This window comes from Photinus pyralis, unplaced genomic scaffold, assembly GCF_008802855.1.
Source record: "Photinus pyralis isolate 1611_PpyrPB1 unplaced genomic scaffold, Ppyr1.3 Ppyr1.4_LG2, whole genome shotgun sequence".
NCBI lineage: Eukaryota > Metazoa > Arthropoda > Insecta > Coleoptera > Lampyridae > Photinus > Photinus pyralis.
Window position 1 is genome coordinate 9,428,933 of NW_022170403.1, and position 10,977 is coordinate 9,439,909.

The following is a 10,977-nucleotide window of genomic DNA, read 5'->3' on the forward strand; positions in this document are numbered from 1 at the left end:
TGAGCACATGTGGCGACATCTAATACAGGACATCCTAAAGCACAATTCTTAAACTGTCAAAATTTTAATTACGCTTGCGCCAGATTTTGAATTTTAAGGGCCGGTAGCACGAAAATGAATAGCAGTGGCCAGTGAGGATTTAATGGAACTTTCAAATACTCCCCCGGGAATCACCGCGGAAGCAGAACACGCAAAAAATTTACTTCCTGAGAAACCAAAAGTGTAGGAACATACATACAGCAAATTTTTGGAGTGGAGGATCAAGAAAAAAACCAACTCATTTTCAGAGAACGTAGTGCTAATTTACTTTAGCGAACTATCACAGGAAATTAAAGCATTCACATTGTGGAAAACGTAATCCACGGTGCGGTCTACGATACTTTTGAACAATTTATGTAGATATAAGCAGCTATGCATGCTAAGTTGCAGGCCTTAAAAACGCAATCCAGCGGCTCAAAAAGTCAAAAATTCTATCAGCGAGCAAAGTAAAAATGTTTATTCAAAAAGCCCCCTCGACAGTTTATATCTACTATAACATTACACATTCAAATCGTTACTCGTTACATCATATCTATTTTACATTTAAAGGTTGCTCTTATAGTTGGCATTAGTGATGCTTGTCGTAAGCACGAATCGTGTTCGTGGAACATAAAAATCGACCACATACAAGACTTAGGTGGAACTGTAGAACTGTAATTAGAATACCCAATACGAAAACTAACGTACAACGAAAGTTTACAATTACGGGGGACCACGTTGGTATACCTACAACCAAACATCAAGTTGCATATTGCTACAATGAATTAATATACCTCACTGCACTATACAAAAAGAACATCCAGATCCAAACAGTTAACATTGTTGGTCATCCAGAACACATTTCCTCCAGGAAGTTTTAAAACTAACCTAAAATATAATGCTCACTAAAATGTTACCTACACTCGGTAGATACTTACATACAACTTTTTCGAGTTTATTTCTGATTTGCATCCATAACGTCCTCTTTGTAGCATTTTGTATTTGAATGCACATCATGAATTACATACCGGTCGCACACATCGAATACGTTTATCGTTTACGTTTATCTAAATCTAAATGATCCACGCCGATTCATACACTGCGCAGGACAGGACACATTCAACAAATGTGCACATTTGTAATTAATATCACAGAAAAGTTAGTATCCTTTTTCTGGGATAATATGGAGGGAAGAGAAATTGTCGAGGAAATTGTTTATACAGCCATTTAGACAAATATCTGTCAAATATGCCACAGGGATCTGCTATACCAACCTTAGACCATATAGTACATGGACTGCTATTCGCCCTATGCTTTCAATACAAAATGGATGGTCACGAATAGAGGGCACTGTAGTCGTGGGTATGTGAATCTCAGGGTAAACTAAAGTCGTGTAAACACCACTAGGATCGCTTAAAGAGCAGCTTTATAGTAACCGCGTAGTACGGGAAGCTTTAAATACTCTTCATTATTTACTATACGTCCTCAAATAAGAATAAGTCTGCTTTTTTTGGGATATCTAGGCGATTAATTAATTGACGTTTGTTAATTTATAGGTTGACAGTCTCAAATCGTGTCTAATCGGACAACTTCGGACAGACTCGTTTACCCTGAAACTCACATACCCAGGCGGTGTCCTTGACCATATTTTAGTTACAATTAGCAGTCCATGTACTATATGGTCTAAGATACCAACCCACCGTACATAGACGTACCTACTAATGTGTGAATTGTCTATCGTTAACCCTGCTTGTTTTACATATTTTGCAAAAATTCGTCGTAGTAGTAGAAACAAGTTGTAAATCAGCATATGCATGATTAAAGCGCATTTTTGGCAGAGACTTGCTATAACTAGACTGCGCCTAACGTATCTAAGGTGTTGTCGACACAGTATGCAACACACAATGCACCGCGGGGCAAAAATCGCTGAGATGATATGCAATATAATGAAATAAGCTGTTATTTTAGATGTTCCGTTCATTAATCATTCTCGTGATTAGCTCGAATTAGTGAACAGATAAATTTCTGTTGAGAATAAACCAATAAACTTAGGTTAGCTTGTGCCTATCAACATGTACTCTGTCGATAAATTTTGAAACAATATGCTGACTTTCAACGGATAAAAGTTTAAAGGGCCAATGGATCAGAGCCATTCGAAGAGAAAAATTTACTCTCACCATAGTGCATTTGCGGGGAATGAAGCCGATTTTAGAAAGGTACCTACGAAGGTGTTAAACAATATTGCAATACCGAGCGTTTTCGACTTTCCCATCCACTTAAAATACCGTAGAACTATTATTCCACATCCTTTACCAGCAAGACAACGGCAATACCTATTTGCCTATTAGGTATAGACGTAACTAAGTACTTACTGGTACTAAGTATATTTCAGGTTTTGTTACAAGAAAAATAGCCAAGTCTGTTAAATGTTCCATATGTGCAGATGCGATATTCGCATCAGAGAGCCATTCAAAGCTTTTAACTAGAAAAAATCGTGGAGGATTGTTGCTCGTATCAAGCGATGCATTAAAAATTTGCCAAATTGCTGAAAGTGTGTTTAGGTTTTTCATTTAATCCACACCACAACGCGTTGTAAACAAAATGGTTATCAGCAGTCTAAGAAAAATAAATAACAGCTACAGCCCATTTGGGTTTTTGGATAGGCATATATTGAATCAAAATCCGCTAAATAATCATATCTTACTACTTACATCTTTAGTTTTAAGAGATTTTCCCATACGTGTTCACCACCAAAATACACATATAAATCAAATTAGGACTAGAGTAAGGCAGTTATATACCAATTTAGTTCAAATAAAATACCAGTAAATTCGATTAAAACAGTTAACAGCTATATGTTATCTTTTTTTGCTACTAAAATTTAGAATAAACATGGCTAAAAGCAAGCTGCAGAACGTACGTCTGCCCCGCGATGAACAGTTGGTTGCCTATCCTATCTTGACAACAGGCGTTTATAGTAAAATCTACGTTACGCGCGGTCTAGTTATAACAAGTCTCTGATTTTTGGTAATACAGGTCAGTATTTTATTAGCGAAGTTTAAAATTATCGATCTCACGAGTAATTTTGGCTGCGTTAAATAATTAATTTTATTTAATTTCAATTGACGGTACGTCTTCATTTAGTAAAACAAATCGCAAAGTAAATAATAAGTTTTTATACTGGTAGCGCTATCTAACGGTAAAATTATAGTACCTCCGAAACCCATATCGAAATTATTTTTTTCAATTATCGATCTCACAAGTAATCTAACTCAAAATAGACTAGTGCCTGCACATCTACACTATAGCAGAAAGCTTTTAGTGAAAATTTGAATTCTCTAGCTATTGTAGTCGTGGAGATCTAACGCGGACAGCCGGCCTGCCAGCAATGACGAATATAATAGCGTATTTTTTTCAAAAATGCGCTAAAAATTATGTCTATTACTTGTAAGGAATAGGTATTCAACGCTTCGGCTCGTGTGACGAACTTTCCACTCGCGCGGAATACACTCTATTCCATACTCGTTATAGAATATACTATTCTCTTTGTATAGGATAAAAACAACTTATTGTGGTGACCTCCTCACCCAACTAATCATTTCGTTTGCAGCACACCCTCGAATACTCCGTGATATTTCCCCCATCTGGCAGAATGGTCTGGGTGTTGGTCATCTAACAATCGATCCATGAGCAATATGGGTTTTTTGACGCCCAGTGTAAACTTTGTGGTACTAAATAAGTAGCTCCACCGAAGTTTTGTCTTTAAATAGTCCACCGGCTCCATCTTTACGAATTTCACTACATTTCATGATTTCCTCAATGCCCCTTGGTCCACACTGAAACGTAATCCCAACGCCGCACTTCACAATACAATCCCACAATAGACACTTTTCCATGAAGAAACGATAAGCACAACGTGAAGAAAATTCTCCGCAATTTGAAACTAAAAATATTTAACGTCAGTTCAACAACAGCATCAGCATCTAACGGTACGGCTCCGCAGATTCGCGGAGGACAGAGTGAGCGGCAACGGCATACTCTCACCCCCCGTCCCTCCACGACCCCTGTTTCTCGGATTGCGACGTCCAAAGCGGACTACCCTAATAGGAATCCGAAGGGAGCGCCCTCCAGTGGGTCACCAATCCACGGCTACTGAACGAAAAGCCATTCGAGGGGAACGATTTTAGGACCGTTTCAGAAATTCCACTTTTTCCCATATATCACAGTTAAGTCCAGTCGTCAGAGCAATAAAAGGGGTTCTACCTAAAAATAATTCAAGGAGTTTTGATTTCTTGTGTTTGGTGTAAGGTAAAGTCTCAAATACAACATATTCATTTTGCGACCTCGAAATCCCTGTGGAAATGGTAAAAAAAACTCGTGTTTTGTTGAAAAAATTTATTTTTGCCAAATATTTCGGTGTTTTAGGAAAAATATTCATCTATACAAAAATGAAGGGGATAAAATTTTCTTTAATTTATATCCCATTCATTTTTGCTGTAAAGTTGATAGTTTCGATGGGGGGTCTGTAAATGTAAGTATTTTTTATCGCAATTGTACAAATTCCTGATTCGTTAGTTTTCTGTGGCTTAATCCACGAAGCGAATTTAATCGAGTTTCCTTCGCTTTGTCTTTCTCGATGGTCCTGGTTTTTCAATATCTTCAGGTTCTGATTCGTCACTGTTCTCCTCATTAGATTCGCATTTTTGTTCGTCATCCAATTCTTCTATTATTTGGCCCATAATAGTTATCGGAGCTGCATCTTCTTCATCATCATTTTCAGGAAGCAGGTGTTGCGCATTATCGCAAGAGTCACCGTTGATCTATCCACATATGTTACTGCATTTTAATCCAGTTTTCCTGTAGCCGCAGGCCGGTCCACAGCCTTTTTTGCATTTACACGAAATGCATTTTAGCAGTTTTTCAGGTGCGGGGCCTGCAAAGTCGCGAAGAGGAAGAAGTAGTCCACTGTCATTTATCCATCCCCAGTTTGTAGGTGGTTTTTCATCACCGCACCAAAGTTGCACTTGGTGGTAAGTTCTCAAAGAATGCTGACGCGCTGCTGCTTTGCTTCGGTAGATGGTAATAAGGCGAGATTGGTTTTGCTTTTAGTTATTGATTGCAAAAAGCAACGGTAACGCTAACGATGTGTCCGAAGGTTTAGCGCCGTACAATTCATACGCTGCCCTGCTTCAACGACAGCTTCAAGCTCAGCATTTTCGTCATTAAAAACTTGGACGTACTGCTCTAAGTGCTTATTCTTCTTAAAGACAGTCAAATGTGGATGATTGGTTAATTAATTAATTAATTAATTGCCCAATAAACGAAAGCGGTTTGAACCACAGAAAAGATATTAAACAGAGGCGAAACTAGTGTCGGGGAAAAAGTCGGGGTCGGATTAAAAAAAATTATTATTCAAATAAAAATGCTAGTTTTTACTTAATAGTACCTTAGTCGGGAATTTAAAATTTTAGCTACATTATAACACGATATTAAAAACAAATTGGTACAACCGGCTTGCCCACGGTAGTCCAGTCAAATTAGCGCAATTTTGGACAAATAAAAACATTAATTGGTAAAGATCTGAATTTTGGTATACACATTTATTGGGACTTTCTATTGAACATATTAAAAGTCCCTGTCAAAATCTGTTGCGCTCGAGACGCCATCTTGGAAAAACGGTACACTTTTCCAGTTTTTTTCCCATGTCTCCGCAATTATTACTGACACGAAGAAATAGTTTACATGAAAAATATAGTTTACTAAATTCCCTATAAAAAAGAGTATTTACATTTTTTTTGTATCTCCAGTACTTTAGCTGTAATCTCACGTTGAATACGTCAGAACGCGTTTAGGCTCCGTATCGTAATATTATAGGAGGCCGTCTTTTTTATGACTACATCGATAGCTGTAATAGAGCCAAAAAATGAACAAAATCGTCGTGCGATAAAGCATTCTACCAATGACATAATGTTTGATGATACATCATGTTTTTTTCAAAAAGGTAAGCGAAAATGTGTAAAAGTGTTGGAGCAACGAAATGATTTCTGAAGCTGAAGAACGCCCTTATCTGCATAAGTATAACGTGCCTGCTAGTGAGAGATATTAAAACCGACATCGTTATCAGACCTTCAGAATGACCTTGACCCTGTTCGGACACTCAGTGCTCACATTGAAGATGAAAGTTCTATTGAGAGAGAGTTTTATGAGAAACCTTACTAAACGTGTCTCATACCAAGCTTGAGTGCGACGACTTCGCATATATAAGAAATACTGGTAGAATTTTCAATGAATTTTTAATGATTTGTAAAAAGTTGTAAAAAAATATCTGCGCAACTGTTTCGAGAGCTCAGGATACTTGATTCCCTATTCGATGTCCGATTATAGCTAAAGTATTGGGCATACAGAAAAATGTTAATATGCTTTTTTATGGGCAATTTAATAAACTATATTTTTTATCTGAACTATTTTTCCGTATCAATAATTGTTGCCGATATATAGGCAAGAAACTGAAAAAGTGCTCCTTTTTTCCAGGATGGCGCCTCGAGCGCAACAGATTTTGACGGGGACTTTTAGTATGTCCAATGGGGAACACTAATGAACATGTGTACCAAAATTTCAGATCTTTACCGATTAATGTTTTTATTTTTTCTTATTTGACTGGACTACGGCTCCACGAAAACGCGCGATTCAGAAATGTGTGCGGATGTAATGAAAAGTAGGTACTTAGGTACATTTATAGAGCCGCCGTATCGAAACAATTAACTTTACAGCAAAAATGAATGGGACATAAATTAAAGAGAATTTTGTCCCCTTCATTTTTGTATAGGTGAATATTTTTCCTAAAACGCACGAGAACCGAAATATTTGCCAAAAATCAATTTTTTCAACAAAACACGATTTTTTTTACAATTTCCACAAGGAGTTCGAGGTCGCAAAATGAATATGTTGTTTTTGACACTTGACCTTACACCATGCACCAGAAATCAAAACTCCTTGAATTATTTTTAGGTAAAAAGTACCTGACGACTGGGCTAAGTAGAGAAATCTCGAGAGAAATCGTGGGACTTTTTTAGCACCTACCTGGAAAGTGTCCGAACATATTCAAAAAGGTACCGTTTCCTAATTATAATTAATGTCCGGGTTTAGAGGAAAATTGGTCTAATTTTACTCTACCTACTAATATAACTAGCTGTTCCCCACACCCCAGTTAAGCCGGTATTTATTTTTCCGCCGGAAAAGTTTGCGCCTCATTGTGCAATATATACAACAAACAATGCTCAACAAGTACCTAAATACCGATTTGAATCTCTGCAGCTTATTGTCGCCAAAGTTAACTAGTTTGTGTTGGTGCGTTTGACATACAATTTTGTGAAATGGGAAACGGTGCAACATCATTAAATTTACAACTTGACGTGATAAAATGCGCACAGTATGGGCCATTCAAACTGCATTTAACCAGCGAGAATTCTTAAATATTCCTCCTACCCAAAGGTTTTATTAGTAAAGGGAAATTAACTGTCGAAAGCAGGGATTGGTATCGTATAACTGAGGTTGTATAACGTACAAAATTAACTTATCAAATTTTGACAGCTATATCCCTTTTGTATTCTAATCAAACATAATTTATGAAACCAAATGGCGACGCATATTAAGCAAAGTCCGCTTTCATTTTTCACTTGATAAATGCATTGAGTAATCACTCAACGATAAATGTACATACAAACTGCACTTGCTTTAAACGCCAAGGGCCGATTTTTCTTGTCTCAGTTAAACTTCTCTAACAGATAATGTCCGTGGAAACAAACGTATTCACATAGGAGATTACCTATCAGATAAGTTTAACTTGTCACGCTACATATTTACTGCTTTCCATTTGAGTGAAAGAGGAGCTCTAAGCTGTACCGTGCACGATGCCCTGTGTTTCTTTTAAGAAAGCTTCGAGCTCTGACGCGCCCGAAATTGGATTTCCCTTGTCCCCTCATGCACCACCTATTTGCTTGGGGCTTGTAACACTTTTGTGGTTATTTACGTACTGTGAATGTCAATTCAAATGTGTTAAAAATGAACAACTTGCAAAACGAGCTGCTCCGAACGAACTGCACCAGAGCTTCACGCACTCAAATGGAAAGCAGTAATTATGTGGATTCTATCTGACAGCTGTTAGGTAGGTACCATGGAAACAAAATGTATCCACATAGGGTACGTGCGTACCCGAAAATTATATTTTTTGCGATCCGTACGGTCCGTGCGATGCCGTTCTATGTGCGCCTCCCCACGCTCACACTCAAGGTTGCTCAAAATTGATACTCGTACAATGAAATCAAATGAGAATGCGCGTGCGCTTGGTGCCAGCTGTAGTGTGAACATTCGTATTTGATTTCATTTATCAATTTTGAGCGTACCTTGAGTGGAGCATGAGCGTCGCCTAGTGTGAGAGTTATCTCTAATTTACCATCTCTTTTCCTATTATTTATAGCATGTAACTTGAAAGTTTACCGGAAAGTGTGCAATTGTATGCACTAGTCCGAAGTAATTGATTTCGTTAGGAGTGTCGAATATTAATGTAAAGCAAAGCTTAGGGCAGTTTCGTTTAAATAAGTTTGAGTGTGATTGTCATCTTTTTTTCGACCGGATGACGTTGAAAAACGACTGTCGCTTTACAAAAGATGTAGCCCCTTGCAGGGATTGACGCTACACGATCTACATATAGCTTTCTTTTAGTATTGAAGTCCATTACAAATAAAGAAGTTACTTGCATGCATGCATCGTAATAAACGTTTTACTTTTTTTCCATTTCCGAAACAAAATTCTTTATATCGCGAGATTAATCTAAACCCCTTAACCTTTTATACATTTTGCGGTTACAAAATGAAATTACAGGGTGAAATGCGTATCGTATAAATGTGATACAATACATTATCAGAAGAAAACAGGCTAAAAGGAACTCCAAATGGCATTCGTAGATCACGTAGCTAGTGTAGTGTGAAACGCGGAAGACAGTTTCCAATCCAGTAATTGCATCCAGACTTCGCTATTTTTATCTGTTACTAAAAAAATCGGACAAATACATTTTACTGCCCAGGAAGTTAATAGAAAACCTCAAAATGAAAGCCTTTGAAATCCAACAAACCCTTATACTTATATATTTTTTCATTGATACATCATACGTTGACAGCCTAAAGCGGAAAATCTGACGTTGATAAGAATTCCGCAAGACTGCGTGGAAATTTTATTGCTATTGACGAGGTCAAATTCCCATGTTGAATTTGTATTATATTGACTCGTTCCATTAAACAGATTTATTCATCGTATCAACAATTCTATTTCTATAGGTACAAAAATGCCTCATAACTCCGTAATACTTTTTAGGAAACATTTTTAAATTGCATATGGACCATCGATTTCAATCACAATGGCACATGAAATGAATGGATGTCTCTCATATTATGCAGCGTTTGAAATTTTTGATTAGTAGACTTTGTTATCAAAATTCAATTTTCATATATAATACCATAAGTAGTCGAAGTATTGTCGAATATTTTTAAAAAGCGTAACTAGCATGAGTGGAGCAGCAGCTCAAAAATAATCTACAAATACTTCGACTACGAATGGTATTCGGAGGACTATTCAATGAATCAAAAGAAAAATTAAGCTTAATTGCCCACGGGAATGTATATTTATACGTAATAATCCCGAAGCCTCGACATTATTTCCATGAAAACAATAAACGTCAAAATAAATTACGGAAGTTGTCTTTCATTCTGCTATTGATTCTATTCGAACTTTTGTGCTCCAAGCTAATTCGTTATGACTGATCAAATTAAAAGATGTGGTGATAAGTCGGTTGTCGAAATTGATTAACAAACTAAGAAGAATGTTCCGGTTAATACCAACAAATTTCGCGACATTTCACTGGTAGAAGTTTGACAAATGTCATTGAATAATAGCATTGAATTGTCAAGATTATCCCCTCGTATTGTATTTTGAAGGCTAATGTTTCATTGCAGTAAATCCAACAGCATTGGCTATTTTTCTACATCCCGTAGAAAAGTGGAGGAAAAGAACTGTTTATGTAATAGTTGGCTACTTAACCTTATCATCAGGATTGTCCAACATGATACAGATATTGGAAACATTAAACCCAAATAAGAAGAAAATCGACCTTTTGGAGAAAGAAACTACCCATCCATTCAAACCATCCATCCTGTCAACTTCATCAAAAGTCTGGAGAATTACTTGAAAAATTTTGAATCCAACGGGCCAAACAAGTTAACTTATGCGAGAGAAATGGTCGAAGAAAACGCGAGAGCCTGGGCCGAACTGAACAGAAAACTGGGAGAGGTTTAAGGAAGAGTTCTTCAAACAATATTGGCCCGAGGATGTTCAGGGCAAAATTACACTACGATTAGCCACGCCACGTTTGTACCATGCTAAATTTGGAAGATACACCGACCACGTTTGGTATCGGGTAAACAAACGAATCACTTACAGCCGCCGATACGAAAAGCGCAATTGGTTGAAGCATTGTCACGTCACTTCCCTCGGGAAGTACAAAATGCTCTGATTGGATCTGGAGTCAACACTATATCTCAACCAGGCAACACATTAGAGAGAATGCAAGTGGCGAATCAAGAGGAGCGACCGGGAGCTAATATAGCTGGAAGAGGTCAAGAAATTAGAAGAGACAATAATAAAAGAACCGACTGTAGAAGACAAGTTAACTTCATACGAGGCAGTTACAACAACTACGGGAGATGCGGAGGAGATTATGGGCCGCGCGATGGAAATAATCACAACCATGGAGAGCACTATACACGACAAGGAGAATAGAGGGGGTCGGATTCATTTGACAACCAGGACCAGGAAAACTACCCAGGCAGGGACCAGGAGCTGCACTAGTCCCTCGGAAGCCACCAAGAACTCCGGAGCAAAAGCAATTGAAAGTAGGGTTTTAAGTTC

The 10,977-nt window shown here is 37.6% G+C and overlaps 1 long non-coding RNA gene across 1 annotated transcript; it reads right to left on the reverse strand.

Annotated features, from left to right (window-relative positions):
- Nucleotides 1-487: 487 nt before the first annotated feature.
- On the reverse strand, nucleotides 488-1,180 carry LOC116164714. Its single transcript, XR_004143973.1, has 3 exons — nucleotides 957-1,180; nucleotides 813-906; nucleotides 488-765 (listed from the first exon to the last, which is right to left on the reverse strand). It is a non-coding gene; the product is annotated as an uncharacterized LOC116164714 (long non-coding RNA).
- Between the last annotated feature and the right edge of the window lie 9,797 nt (nucleotides 1,181-10,977).